General features: G+C 44.3%; 1 protein-coding gene across 4 annotated transcripts in view; it reads right to left on the reverse strand.

The window, feature by feature from the left end:
- Window positions 1-15,166, reverse strand: part of PAK3 (p21 (RAC1) activated kinase 3) — a 131,096-nt gene that overhangs the window by 112,060 nt on the left and 3,870 nt on the right. For all 4 annotated transcript variants that reach the window (XM_081563906.1, XM_081563907.1, XM_081563905.1 and 1 more), the window contains one exon: window positions 11,806-11,904. The gene's annotated coding sequence lies outside the window, so the exon portion shown is untranslated. The remainder of the gene's footprint in view (window positions 1-11,805; window positions 11,905-15,166) is intronic.

The raw sequence follows: 15,166 nt of genomic DNA on the forward strand, positions 1-15,166 counted from the left end.
TTCTTCCAGCTTTTGCCCTTCAACCAAAGTTTACAAAAGAGCTGAGCATGTGTCTATATAGCATGTGGGGGGCTATAGTTAAGGAAGAGGAAATATTATCTTTAAAAAAAGGAAGAATGGAAAATGATCAGACTCAATTTCCACCTATCACACTTCACAAATGGTAGAGGATAAACTGCTGGCCACAGCCTTACTTGCAGGAATTCCCCATCTCCTACCCCCACCAAAAGGGATTATTATTGTCTTAAAGAAAACTGGCCCTGGGTCTAAGAAAAGATTACAGTACACCCAAAGAAATTCCTCTAGAAACCAAAAGCCTAAAGGATGACCTCACAATCAAGCCTGCTGGCTCTCCTGTACCAGCTAAGTTCACTTACGAGCTGTCAGATCCACCAAGTGATTCATTCTCCTTGTGGCTGGGTACTCAGCCACATGGTTGCAACTGCCACTGCCCACTTCTCTAAGATATGGCTCATGACTGGTTCATGCTGGAGCAGACCCCTCCTCCAGCACACGATCAGTTTTGATGCCCCAGTACTCACCCACACACACAAAGAGAAGGATGTCAGATACCTAAGTCTTTCTGTGGCCTGGGGAAGTCCCCAGACTGAGATCATAGGGTCCAGCCCTTACCTCTCGAAGGGAATCAGCACGGGGACTGAGTCAGTAGTTCCCAATGACTCCTGTGGAGCCAGGACTATGGCCTAGAACACACCCTGACCAAAACTGGGGGAAAGAAGGGACTTCCCTGGCAGTCCAGTGGTTAGAATTCCACGCTTCCACAGCAAGGACAGGTTCGATCCCTGGTTGGGGAACTATGAGCCCAAGTGCCATGAAGCCTGACCAAAAAAAAAAAAAAAATGGGGCAGGAAAAGGGGAGGAAAGCTGAATGTTCATAATAAATATATATAACTCTGTATTATAATTCTGTATCAAGCAATGGTCATCTCAGAGTGTTCTTTCTTCTTTAAGATTGAGCCTAATACATTCCCTGCACTTACAATCATATCAGCCAACCACCAGTGGGTTATACAGCTGTATAAAGAGAGGAAAAGGGAAGATCTTATGTCAGCCCGATATTGCTTTTTATAGGAAAAGAAACCAGGTACATGCCTTCTTCTTATGGATTGCTGATGGACTTTCATTTCAAAGAATCTGAAGGCCAAAACAGAGACCTGCTACCCTGTAAGGAGGTCAGATAGTAACTCATGCCTCTTAAGCAACTCATCTGTGCTTGTATTTGTTTATTTCAATAACAAATATTTATTGAAGCTTATGTACTAGGTACCATGCGAGGTGCTGGGAGTAAAGAGATAAATATCAGTAAATGTCCAGCCCTGAAAGAGATTATAGGCTTGAGCAGTGGGTTTCATCTCTGGCTGCATATTCTATATAAAATGTATATTAAATATACATATAACAATACAACTACAGAACAGGTAAGGGCATGTGTATTGCAAATTGAAGAGTGCTAAAAAAAAAAGAGGGACTGGAGGAGTTCAGAAGGAAGAAAAGACACTCTTTGACTGCTATCCTATTAGATGGGAAATCAGTACCAATAATCATACCTGCACATTCAAGGCAAGTGTTTGATATGGATGTTCCTGCCTTTCATCTCCACGCCACCAACATTCATACCTACCAGGTATTCTGTCAGTTACATGGAGATATATAAAAATAGAGATGAATGAAGACCAGTCCCAGTCTTCAAAGAGCTCACAGTTAAATGAGGATGGTGGACATACATACATGCAATAGAAAATACAATGGGATGCAATCCAGGTAGGCACAGGATGCTTTAGAGGGACAGAGCAGAAAGGGTAACTAATGTTCTCAGATAAGATCAGACATATATCACTTAAGCAGAGTATTGAAGGATGCGTAGTTCACGGGGGTTTGAGAAATGGGAAGTACTAGGGTGGTATAATACATTATTCAAGAGTATATTCCAGCAAACAAATACTCCAACCATGCTAGATCATGTTTCTAAGGTTTGGGCACCTGTTTCTCCTGAACTAAGTGATTCTGTTCTTATGTAAGAAACAGATCTTAAAACTCTAGAAGAAAGTAACATGTGTAAGACTTTCAAAAGCCAGAACATGGGATCCTGGTAACATATAGAAGGGACCAGTATGGGTGACACAAGGCATTTTCCAGACCTAAAGTCATATATGAGCAGAACAGACTTCTTTGGGGGAAACTGTTATTAAGACTATAATATGTGGAAAAAGAAACCACTTCCTTTCATGTTCCATTTAAGAACTAAGTTGCATCTTCTTCCCTAATTTTAATTTCTGGAGTTGACTTTTAGTTAGGTCTTTTTATAAACCCCCCAAAATTGTCTCCAACCAAAGAAGAATGGCTAGTTCTAGCTCCACTCCTGGATTGTTCTGCAATCTTGAGGCAATCAATAAATCTTCATAAATAAATTCAATCCTTCATTCAGCATTTATATAGTATCTAATGTGTGCCCAGAAGGAGGGGGATGCTTTGAAAAGTTAGTGCAGGAAGGGTAGCTAGTACTCCCCACAGGCATCTGAGGATACTACACTTGAGCAAGGTATTGAAGGATAAGTAGGAGCTCACCAGGGTCTAGGGCAAGAGATGAACTAGTTAGTCCCTGCCCTCGAGGAAAACAGTTTCATGGGTGTTGGCCATGGCAGCTCATGGTGAAGATGACAACAGGTAGCTACTGAAGGACAAGAGAGGGGCTCCCAACAGCCTGAAGAAGGAAGCTTCATAGAGGAAGTATACTTGAGTTGAATTTAGAAGGATGAGTAACCAAAGGTCACATTTCAGGCACAAGGAATAACAATGTACTAAGACCAAGAGAAGATTACAGACAATGAAGTATATGAGAGAAACTACACATAACTTGATGCAAAAAAAAAAAAAAAATAAGACCAGTAAAGACCAAATTAAGAAGGATCTCATATGCCTTTCTTAGGGGTTTGGACTCTGCCTGTCTAGATAAAAAGCCACAGGTGAGGAAGCACGGGCAGTATGGAAACAGGAAAAGAGAGGTTCAAGAAGCAGCTCTATTCTGGACATTGGCAAAGATGGAAGAGATGCTAGTGGCAGGATTAACTGGTCTCAGGACCCTAAACAGAAATCTGGGTAGAAATAGAGTTCTATCCCAAGAAGCCCAGAGGAGTGTGGGAGGACTAATGTGGGGGTTTCCTTAGCCTTTAGGGGGTCTTCCAGCTTTATTTACGGAAAATTGACAAATTTAAAATGTATATATTTAGGATGTACAATGTGATTAATGCTTTGGTATATGTATACAATGAGAAACGGTTATCACAATCACATTAATTCATACATCCATCATTTCACATTGGTTTTTTTTTTTTTTTTGCTTTGTTTTGCTTTTTGGTATGTTGAAAACACTTAAGATCCGCTCTCTTAGCAAATTTCAAGCATACAGCACAGTATTATTAACTATAGTCATCACACTGTTCATTACATCCCCAGTGTAGTCTTTACCTTTTGTTTAGGATTTCAGACAGAACTGTGCTTTGGTTTGTTTTTAAATGAGAGTAAACAACTAGCTTAGAATGGTGATTATTTAAAAAGCTAATGAAGTTGGTATGCTGATACCAAATATGATGATGTGGGAGGCCCCTTAAATGAGCAGCTACTGGACTGCCAGCAGTAATCATATTCCCAAGAGAATTATAAGAACATATTATTCTGGTTTTGGCCAATAGGAGAGCCCTTATCAGTTTCATAAAAAATTTGTCTAAATTTTTAGAAAGACTTTACCAACAAACATTAACATTCTACAAAGACTAAATATCTGCAAATGGTCTTCAAATATATAACTTTTCTACAAGTCTATGTACAAAGAAGAGAGAACAAACACAGTGACACATTGGATACCTCAGTAAAAATTAAACTAGAAATAACTTGTGGGGAGCAAACCAAAGATCTAAGAACCTTGTCTTTATTACATAGCAAAGATAAAAAACTGAAAGGAACATCAATTCACATGTGATTGGGAAAAAAAAAATCCTCTCTCTAGCTATATCTATTCCTCTCAATGTGTGTGCTCAGTCACCCAGTCATGTCTGACTCTTTGCGACCCCATGGACTTTAGCTCGCCAGGCTCCTCTGTCCATGAAATTTCCCAGGCAAGAATACTGGAGTGGGTTACCGTTTCCTTCTCTAGGGGATCTTCCCAACCCAGAGATCGAACCCACACCTCCTGCGTCTCCTGCATTGGCAGGCGAATTCTTTACCTCTAGTGCCACCTGGGAAACATTCCTCTCAATAGAGACAGCAAAATTAAGACAATAAATATAAACAGAGCAGCAGTCATAACATGTTTGTATGGCATTATGGAATGGTTCAATAGAGAGCAGGATACAGGGGGTGAAAATATTAATTTGGAGACCATCTGCATGAAAGTAGGTGCAATCTCCCAGGAAGACACAGAATGACAGAAGGCAAAATCTCAGGGGAACATCAATATTTAGGGGCTAGAGGAGGAACCAGGGATCCTTGAGAAATATGGTTAAAGAAGTGGAGGAACTAAATCTATGACATCATGGAAACCAAGAGAAAAGTATTCCAAGATGAGTATGGCTATGAAGCAAATGTCACAGAGAGGTCAAAAGTGCTCTTATCTTTTTGTCCTTCCATCCTTTTCCTGCTGCTAAGTCACCTCAGTCATGTCCAACTCTGTGTGACCCCATAGATGGCAGCCCACCAGGCTCCACTGTCCCTGGGATTCTCCAGGCAAGAACACTGGAGTGGGTTGCCATTTCCTTTTCCAATGCATGAAAGTGAAAAGTGAAAGTGAAGTCGCTCAGTCGTGTCTGACTCTTAGCGACCCCACGGACTGCAGCCTACCAGGCTCCTCCATCCATGGGATTTTCCAGGCAAGAGTACTGGAGTGGGGTGCCATTGCCTTCTCCGATCCTTTTCCTAGGGTTCACTAAAGTTGATGCCTCGTCATTTTCAGGTCAGAAGAGAAACAGCCAAGGAGCCCCAGAGGTCTCCTGATGTGTTTCAGTATATTTCAAGAATTTCCAGGCTCTGGACATTTGGTACTCCTTGAGCAGCATGAACAAAACCACATGACATGCCTTGAGAAAGATTTTCCTTTTGGTGGGAACTGGTATTGCCATAGCCATATATCACCACGACCCTCAGCTTTGCTGCAGAGGGCACTCTTATGATGTCACATTTGTTACACTTCTGCAACATGCTGGGCAACACACAAGACACAGAGAGAAACACCACATGGTTCAGAGAACAGAAAAACTGTAGCTACCATTTAAACATTTTTTTTTTCCACAAGAAGGTTTATGCTCAATTCAAAGAGCTCGTACTTGCTAACCACCACCTCAAAGACGCTGTGAAGCAAAGATGCAAATATTCAGCCTGGACTGGAACCTTCTCAGCCCAGCACTGCTGCTAATGAGCTTTATGACCTTGAGTACATCCCTTGATCACTCTGAATCTATTTCTTCACAGACGAAAGGTGACTACCTCACCAAGAGGTTGCGAGGATCAAATGATCCACATGTGAGAAATGAGTAAAGCAATTTAAGGTATGTTACTCACAGAAGATGTTTACAATTACTGCCATGGATTTCATGGGCCATAAAATCACCACCATTCATTAAGATTTATGTCCTAGGCACTCTGCTAAAAGTTACTCATATACCAGTTCACAGAACTTGCATAACCCCTTGAGGTATTATTATTTCCATTATACAGATGAAACTGACATTCACAGACAGCAGCTTACTTGCCAAGGTCACAGAGTGAAACTATACAAAGACAAATACCATATGATTATCACTTAAATGTGGAATCTAAAATATGACACAAATGAACTTATCTACGAAGCAGAAACAGACTCACAGACATAGAGAACAGACTTGTGGTTGCCAAGGCAGGTGGGGTGGGGTGGGGGAGGGTTGGACTGGGAGTTTGTGATTAGCAGATGCACACTATTATATATAGAATGGATAAATGACAAGGTCCTATTGTACGGCACAGGGAACTATATTCAATATCCTGTAAGAAACCATAATAGAAAAAAGTCTATACAATCTCATGTCTGTGTGACTCCAAAGTCTATGCTCTTATTTATGCTTCCTCAATCACACTACAGTTTTATGTGAGATGATGAGTTCTCAGTTACCACAGCTTTTGCATAGACAAGAAAGCTCTTAGGGCTTTGAGATGGGTGAACTGTGCTTCCATTGTGATGTTTCGGAACAAAGCTTGGAAATGAGCAGACCCAGCGCCCACAATGCAGGCATTTCAGCATTAGAATCAAGGTCAGAGGCGTGCCTGTGGTTAGAGACCAGATCTTGGGCTCCACTAGCAAAAGGAGTCTTTTTCATTCCTCCTCCCCCAAGTTTCGGTATACCAGCAAATGAAGGTGACATTACTGAAGGCTTCACGATTTCAAGGGACAAGCTGTAGGACGATAGGGGACATCAAAATGAACAAGAAACATTGTTACAGTGGCCAGATAAGGATGTCCTAAAATGACACAGGAATTGAGGAAAGGCTCATGGGTTTTCTTTTTCACTCTTCTTAAGTGAGAATGAGCATTGACCCCAGCTTGTGGTTAAGAGAAATAAAAACTTAAAGAAAAGCAAGCAACAAGTCCTGTGAAAATCAGGTCTTTGGCAGCAAAGAACCATACTGTTTTTGTGTTACTTCAGGGTTCTGCCCCTTTGAAAGCACCTCATTCCAAGGGTTGTGGTAAGGATAGTAAGATCTACCATTTGTTGAGCACTGACTTTGTGCTCAACATTTGTTGAGCCAGACATTGTGCTAAACGCTTTCATACAGTATGTCATTTCATCCTAACAACTCAACGAGGTAGATGGCATTAGTGTGATGCCCATTTTACAGATGAGGAAACTGAGACTTGAGGAGCATAAGTAGTTGACTCAAACAAGGTTACATGGTAGGAATTGGCCAAATTGGGATTCAGAAGCTGGGGTAGCTAATTTCAGAGTCGGTGCTCCTAACGCTTCTTGCAAAGAGCAGACTCACTAGAAAAGACCCTGATGCTGGGAAAGACTGAGGGCAAGAGGAAACGGGGATGAGAGAGGATGAGATGGTTGAATGGCATCACCGACTCAAAGGACATGAGTTTGAGCAAACTCTGGGAAACAGGGAAGCCTGGTGTGCTACAGTTCATGGCGTCACAGAGTCAGACACGACTTAGTGACTGAACAACAATGAACAACAACACCTCTATCATAATGAATGAACAGGTTAGATATTTTGAGAAGTATAAAATACCATATAAATACAAGGTGTGGGTCTCTTTACTTAGCACTCCTCACTGTATTGAAGTGAATTCAGGTAGGTGGACTTTTCCCCTCCTAAATTTCAGTCAGTACTGTCAGTTTTATAATTTGCTTTCAGTTAAGTCTCAGCATATTGGCAGAAAAGATCAAATATAAATTTGCTGGGCAATTTTCCTAAAGCTGTCTCCTGGAGGAGGTTGTGGCTAAATCTTAATTAAGTACAAGATTTCCATTAAGGTCTAAAGGCTCACTTTTCTTCCTCTGCCTTATGCCCAGTGATAAAGTGCTTTGTTACACAACTTTCTAGAAAGATGAACCATCTTCCCTGTGTTAAGAAAGATGTCTATGAGGCAGTCTGCTTTGGGAAGTGGCTTCCCTAAATTCTGACTGCTGTTTCCAACCACTCATGGACCTTCAAGGCCTTTGGATGCTGAAAAACCACTGGATGACATGATAAAGATTCCTCTAACCCCAGACTTCAAGACTACTGCCTTGGACTACAGTTTCATGGTGACTTCACCTTTCCCATTCAAAGGAAATTACATCAAGGGCAGAGTCTGGGGCTTTCACCCTTTGCATTTCCCCCACTATGTATGGTCCACAGAGGACTCTCAATCTAAGCTGGTAATGCCATTGGAATTCTGGGATGGAGGGACAGAGGCACTGGATCTGTCCTGACAATATGCTGCTGCCAACCCACCCCTTTTAGTTTCTTAGCTGAGTTTCACAAGTAGCTGCTCTGAGTCTGGCATTACGCCAGGCATTGAGAATCCAAAATAGGTAAGGCGATGTGTTCTCTGCTATTGAAGACGTTCGCAATCTAATGATGAGTGTGCATGGCAGGGTAGGGGGGAGCTGTTATCCCAGAGTACAGGTTCTTCCCTATGGTGTGACAGAAAATATATCACATGGCAGCATGGTCGTATTTTGCACTATTTTTCCTCCAGGGAGACTCCAGCAGGGGCAGCCACGGACTAGGGAGACTCCTACAGGGTGCTGGTGCGGACTAGGGTGGCTCACAGCTCTGGCACCAGGCTCCTGATCTACTGGTTCGCTCCTGGGTTTTTTTCTCACCCTCTGCAAGGAAATCTACAGTCTGTCTGGAGTGCAAGGAAGTTTCTTCAGCTTGTCTTTACCCCCACCTACTGAGAAATTTCCTCTGTTGACTTGACTTTTAACAGCTATTGAAATTCCAATGGAGTCTATATATGCACGTGCACACTCACAATAGAAATGCATTTTATTATCCAGCTAGCTCATTAACCTTCTCTTTCTCCTCCTTGAATACCATGATCCAGAGTAAACAGGGGAAAAGCAGACCTGGCTGGATGAGAGGTACCTGCTTGGAAGCATGACTGCCCTTTCCACGTGTCTAATCAGCAGGCAATTCCAGATCATAAACATAAAAGCAGACACCTACATTTGCATAGGAAACCATTAACAGTGCTTAAAGAAATGCACGCTTCACCTTCATCTCCCCTTGGCAGGGAAATGAAGTGGCAAGTTAAGCCATAAACTTGGAAAAGATAAACAAACCATCTAAATTCTAACCTCTCTGGAAAGGACTGGCTAAGGTTCTGCCTATTAGAGATGATTTCTGCAAAAAGGAATCCATGGCAAAAGGATGTAAAACTTGATCTAGGATTTGAGGTGCTTCTTTTTAATCCTAGACATAAATCTCCCTACTTTCTGCTAGAAAGATCCAGTCTCACTGGCACCTGCCTAAGAGCGACACTCTTCCTTTTAGCTGAGGGTGAGAAGAGAACAATGGCAAATGGGGGGGGGGCAGTGACAGTTGGGATCATGAACACAACTGAGTGTGTCACAATGTGTATGTATGTGTGCATGTGAAGTAAGAAAGTGTGTGAATGTGGTAAAAATCAGTGTATGTGTATACATAAGAGTTTGGGAAAGTATTATGTGGGTGTGTACATTAGAGTGTGAGTCACTATTTAGCACTATTGTGAATCTATGTCAAAATGAGTGTTGCTATGTGTAAGTGTGATTACGTGCAAATGTGACTGAGTTACAGTGATTGTGTCAGCACTGAGTACATGAGTGGAAAAGAACGTAATCCAGAGTGTACAAAAACAAGAGCTTAAATAGGTGAGATTGTGTTTATGGTGTGAGCATGTATAAATGTTAACATATGAGCATGTATACACATGTGTGTGTCCTGGTGAGTTATGAGATGTGTAAATGTGTAACTGTAAGGAGGAAATAGTGATGACAGTGCAAATGTGTTAGAGTATATGAAATTGAGTGTGTGTATGACTGCATGAGAAACAGGCAGAGGAATGTCAACCTGTATCTGTACACAAAGTGTGTGTGATTGTGCAGGAATTTGGGAGTTAAGGGTGACTATATCATCTGTGTGGATGTGAGTATGTAGGTATGACTGGGAGTGTAAGAACATAAGAAGGAACATCAACGGGTGAGTGTATGAGAACGTGAGCATGGGTGTGTGTCAGTATGGAAAGGTGAATATATAAATATGAGTATAGGGACTTCCCTGGTGGTCCAGTGGTTAAGACTCCATGCTTCCACTGCAGGGGGCACTGGTTTGGTCCCTGCTCAGAGAATTAAGATGTCATGTGATGGGGCAAAATTAAAAAACAAAGTTAAAATACAGTGCATCAAATATATCAAAATAAAAAGAAAATAAATAAATGTATGTATCAGTGTGTGGCAGTAGGAATGTACTGGTACATAGTGTGTCTGGAAATATGACCATGTATGAGGGTGAGGGGTTAAGAGTGATCATTGCTATAGATGTGTCCGGTGTGAACAGTGAGTGTGAGCCAGGGAGGTAAATATGATCATGTTAATGTACAAGAGTGTGTGAGTGTGCTTGTTTTGTGTGTGCATGCATATGTGTGTATGTGAACAGCGGAGGGCTCCAAAATCATCTAAGATGCCGAGAGACACTTCAGGAAATGTCTTTCCCCCACCCCTAAATCACAATATGTGTCAAGTTACATACAAGTGCCTTAGCTGCTCTCAACCTCTATCTTCTCGTGGGTAAGAGAGATGATAAAAATACCTACCTCATGCTCATATCACTTTTATAATCAGAAACAAAAACAGCAACTATCAGAAAAAAAAAAAAATACCTACCTTGCAGAGTTACTGTAGGATCAAACGGTCTCATGCAAATAAAAACGCCTAGCATACTGTTGGCAACAGTAGGTACTCAATAAATATAAGTTATTATTGTGGCTGTCATTGAACACCCAGGAGAGACCCAGGGGCTTGCTTCTTGTTTTAGCCAGTTCTAGTTACCTTCTGTTGCTCCAGCTCTATAGAGGATCCCCTGCCAGGGCATCTCTGGAAAGCTGAATGCATCGGTATCGACAAGGCTGTAATTTCACACCTTCAATTTCACGGCCAGAAGTCTGGAGCTTCCCCCTCCATGAGAAGGCATCACAGAAACACCTGCCACTGAGTTGCAGTTCTCCTTTGTCCTGTAGGCTCAGGACAGGCTCAGTGTGAAAGAGAACCACACTACATATTTCTTGTTTCTTATTTGAGTTTGTTTTTCTCTTGGGGTATTTTTATCTTTTTTTGCTTGTTTGGTTTTGCCTTGGGCGCTATGAGAGACATCTCTGCAACTGACAAAGAGACAGAAGACCAGACAGACAGAGGGACGGTAAGATACAAACAGATAGCTAGACTGCAGCATATAGCAACAGAAGGCCAGATGGAGGAGATGACAGAGGAAGAAGCTGTCATGGCTGCCTGAGAGGAAAAGACACAGGTAGATGATCAGAGAGGCAGGCCAAGACATCTGAAAGAAGTGGAGAGGAAGAAAGAGAGGCCCAAATGGAAAAGCTGGTAAGGAACTGTCAGACACTTGAGCGAGACTGGAGAACTGTGAAATTTGGTCCCTACTCCTGAAGAGCTTCAGTCTAGTTTACCTGCCAAGGGGAATACGCCAGAAACCATGCAAGGCTTAGTTAAGGCAGCAGAACAACAAGGGCTACACTACATGCTATGGACTCAGGCGTTGTTGAAGACCTGGGGAAGGACACACCCTCTGGCTGGGTGGAAAGACAGAGGGAAGGTTCTGGAAGGTTTAAGTTAAGCCTGCCAGACCCCGAAGCTGGGATGGCCAGGATAGGGGTACGCTTTGAATTGGAAGGTAACATGAAGGTTATGGGGCAGTAGAAATGACAAGAAAGAATTGGTGAATTTGTCACACGTGGCTGAAATGCCACTTCACTATCAGGAAAGCAAGAGGAAAGGAAATGACAGCTTGATGGGATGCATGCCTGTGTTATACTAAAGCTCCTAGATGGTGCTTGACAATTGCAAAGGACTTGGCAATGACTGTTAGCTTATTTTTCCTACTCCAGGATGTAGGCCGAAGTTGTCATTTTCATATCAGAGATGGGAAACCAAGGGCAGTGGTATAAGCCCCCAGAAAGTAGGGTCTTTGATGGCAGCAGCTCTGGTGGAAAGGTGGCATTTACCTGAATTCGGAGATCCCTAACTTCCTGCCCTGGAATCCATTACTCACCTCACACCGCCACCGCTGCAGGACCTCCGATGGGCTCAGGGCTGGGAACAGCAGCTGTCACAGGGTGCAAGGACTCAGCTGCTCTCTCTTGGGGGAAACCTGCCAAGAAAAGCATTGTGGGGGAGTGGGAACCTCTTTCCCCACCTGCTCCTGCTCCATCTATCTCCCCCAAACATCACACACACACTACAGAAAAACCCTTAAGAAGGCAGAGAGTCAGAGTGAAGAAGTATAAAAAAGCCCAGGTACATTAGAGTCCAGAAAGGGCACTGAACTGGGAGTTTCAAGTTGAGAATGGCTATCACTTCACCACTCTGGACCTGCTTGCTAGTGAGTGGACTACACTCAGCAGCTTGGGGAAGTGCTGAGAGCGCTCAGTCAAATATGACAGATGTGAAATATTTGCATATTGACAGGAGGTGGTGTCATCTAGTGGACAGGAGGAAACCACGAGAAGATGGAAAATGCAGGTTTCGCTCTGGTGACACCTGAGCTGCCTCAAGACCCAGCTGTTCAGCTTATTTCATCCTGAACTTCCACGTCTCCACCATCATTTCCATTTCCCTTCTCAACAATGTCCCTCACTGAGTTGGTGGGCAGAGCACTTTGAGGTTCCCTAACTTGTTATTATCTCACAGCTGCTGAGGGCCTCAGCCTCTGATCCTATTTGGAACTTTCCTCTAATCTCTGCCACAGGGATGTCTTCCCTAGTCTTCTCCAGATTTCTTTGGGTGAATACATCCAGGGCTTTTTAGGAGGTTACAATTTATCCTTGCTTCCCCCAAGAGGTTTCCATGCCCAACCACAAAGAAGACAGGGTCCGTTTAACCACTCCCTTTCCTCACAATCACTTGAGCCTCTCAAGGAGCAGACTGATATTTCCTTGACAGGACCCCAAGCTCTGCAATCCTTCTCTTTCCTTCCCTGCCCCGCTCTCCTGCACAGTCTTTGTCCTCAAAGAAGAGCAGCACCTATGGGCTAACTTCCAACAGAGTCAGATCCAGGCTAGCACACGCAGAGGGTCCTAATCTGAACACATGGATGGGTATTCTAAAGGTCGAGACAGTAAAATGGAAGCCTCGGGAGTCAGGAAAAGCCCCGTCATTCCCAATTCCCCCCTTCTAGAATAAAAAGACCAAGCCATCCCCCAGGAATGCCAGTTGCTGCTGGCAAGCCTCCCAAGCACGTCTGTCCCCCGGAGGCCCTGGCATTCCCTGGGCGCGTCCCACATGCACACTCCAGGCAGCCTTTCCACATCCGACCCACTGCGCTGCTGAACGGTACGCTGCGCCCTCCCCTGCTGCATGAGACCATCCTACAAGGGCTTGGGGTGGGGGCGAAGGAGGGAGGGCTGCCAAAGCTCCCGAGAGAGCTCAAAAAAAAAAAAAAAAAAGAATGAGAGGGCTCAAGAAGAATGGCCGCGGGAAGTCCCCTGCCCATCCCCTAGCGGGGCGGCACACTAGAGGAGGAGGGGAGGGGGCAAGTGCACCAGCCACTACTAACCAAGCCGCTCCAGGTTTGTGTACTGGATCCAGAGCTTTCCTTAGGCCAACCTCCACTTCCCCTCAGCCACTTGTTAACCCTCGGGCAGCCCGCTTTGAGCCGACTGCACAGCGGGAGCCAATGCAGAAGCAACAGCAACAGGAGGACACAGAGCTCCACCTAGTGGTCACACTCCTCCCACCCGGCTGGAGGTTCGTGTTGGAAGTCGGGGGTGGGGGTAGGGTGTCCTGTGTGTGAGCACAAATGGGGTCGGGTATGTCTGAACTGCATCCAGTACCACTTCATATTTGTGTGCCTCTACCATGTCCTCTGTGTGTGTGTGTGTGTGTGTGTGTAGTTGTGTTTATATCATATTGCGTATATGTATCAGGTCAGTACCGTATTGTGTATGTGCCCTGGGCCTGTACTGTTCTGCATGTGTATTCCATCTATTCTGTGCTCTGGGGTGCCTGGGTCCAATCTATATTGTGTATCATGTGTCTGTGCCACATTGTGTGTATCTTCTTGTGTGTTTAGACTGCTTGTGTGTGCACCTGTGGATCAGACTCCTACTGGAGGCAGAGGTAGAGATCAGTGGAGCCCTCATGTGCCTGCCAACACCCCAGCCTTGCTGCCATCTTCCTGCCAGCATCTGTCTGGGGGTTAGGGTTGACACCTCTTTGGTGGGGAAGGGAATCTGTGAACAACCACTCTCTGTACTACAGAGCGCCCCTTCCCATAGTAAGCGCCTGGTCCAGCACTGAAGATAGCTGGGAATGTTCCAGAACCTTTTTCAGGCCCAAAGAAGGAAATTGGGCACTGGGGGTGGGATGGCTTCCTCTCTCAACTCCCAACCCCAGATGGGCCTGCAGGAAGCTGCAGCTGCCTGAGTTTTTTTCTTTGGGTTGTTGGAAGTACTGGACGCCTTCTCCACAGGGAGTAAATGGTTGCACAGCATGTTAAACAGCGACACCCCAGGTATAAGGGGAGCTCTGTCAAAGGCATTCCCATTGAAGTCACTAGAGGGCGCAACTGTGCTGATTGTTAGGGGCAATGTCTCTTAAAAGTATAGAATTTCAAGAAGTCCACCTGGCTCAGAGAGAGAGCAGGGTGAGGAAGACAGAAGGAAAAAGATACAGACCCTAAGCCAGGCCCTTCCTTCACCTTCACCCCAAGCCCTTCTCTTTTCAGACTGACTTGAGTCAGGGCAACTATTGGATATCTGCCTCCATCCCAGGGTATAAGATCTGGGTGAGATTCCCCATAGCGCTTTTTAGGGGCTTGGTTGAAGTGAAAAGTAAAAAGTGTTAGTCGCTCAGTTGTGTCCAGCTCTTTGCAACCCCATGAACTGTAGCCCACCAGGCTCCTCTGTCCATGGAATTCTCCAGGCAAGAATATTGGAGTGGGTAGCCATTTCCTTCTCCAGGGGATCTTACCGACCCAAGATCAGAAGCAGGTCTCCTGCATTGCAAGCACGTTCTTTACCATCTGAGCCATCAGGGGCTTGGTTACCGCGGCAGATTCTACACTTGGGCATCTCCCCCCATCCCACCCCCTTCCCATTCATTTTAAATAAAAGTAAGGCCACACTGCTGAGAGAGATGAAATGTGTGTAGTGGTTGTGGGTTTGTTTCGTATTGTCTTCCTCTAAATTAGAGTCATGCCCAAAAGTATGATTTAAAAGGGGTAAAATGAGGGGAAGGGACTCTCCTTGAGTGAACCTTTTTTCATTACCAAGAGCAAATGGACCCACTTCCTAAAATGTTACTACCATCTTAGGAACCACCTAGTTCACCCTGATCATTTGAAAGACAAGGAAACTGAGGCCCAGGGAAGGGGAAGAAACACTCAGACCAGAACACTGACTTTTGGACTCCCA

Source organism: Giraffa tippelskirchi, chromosome X, assembly GCF_054371585.1.
Source record: "Giraffa tippelskirchi isolate mGirTip1 chromosome X, T2T-mGirTip1v1.2.pri, whole genome shotgun sequence".
Taxonomy (NCBI): Eukaryota; Metazoa; Chordata; class Mammalia; order Artiodactyla; family Giraffidae; genus Giraffa; species Giraffa tippelskirchi.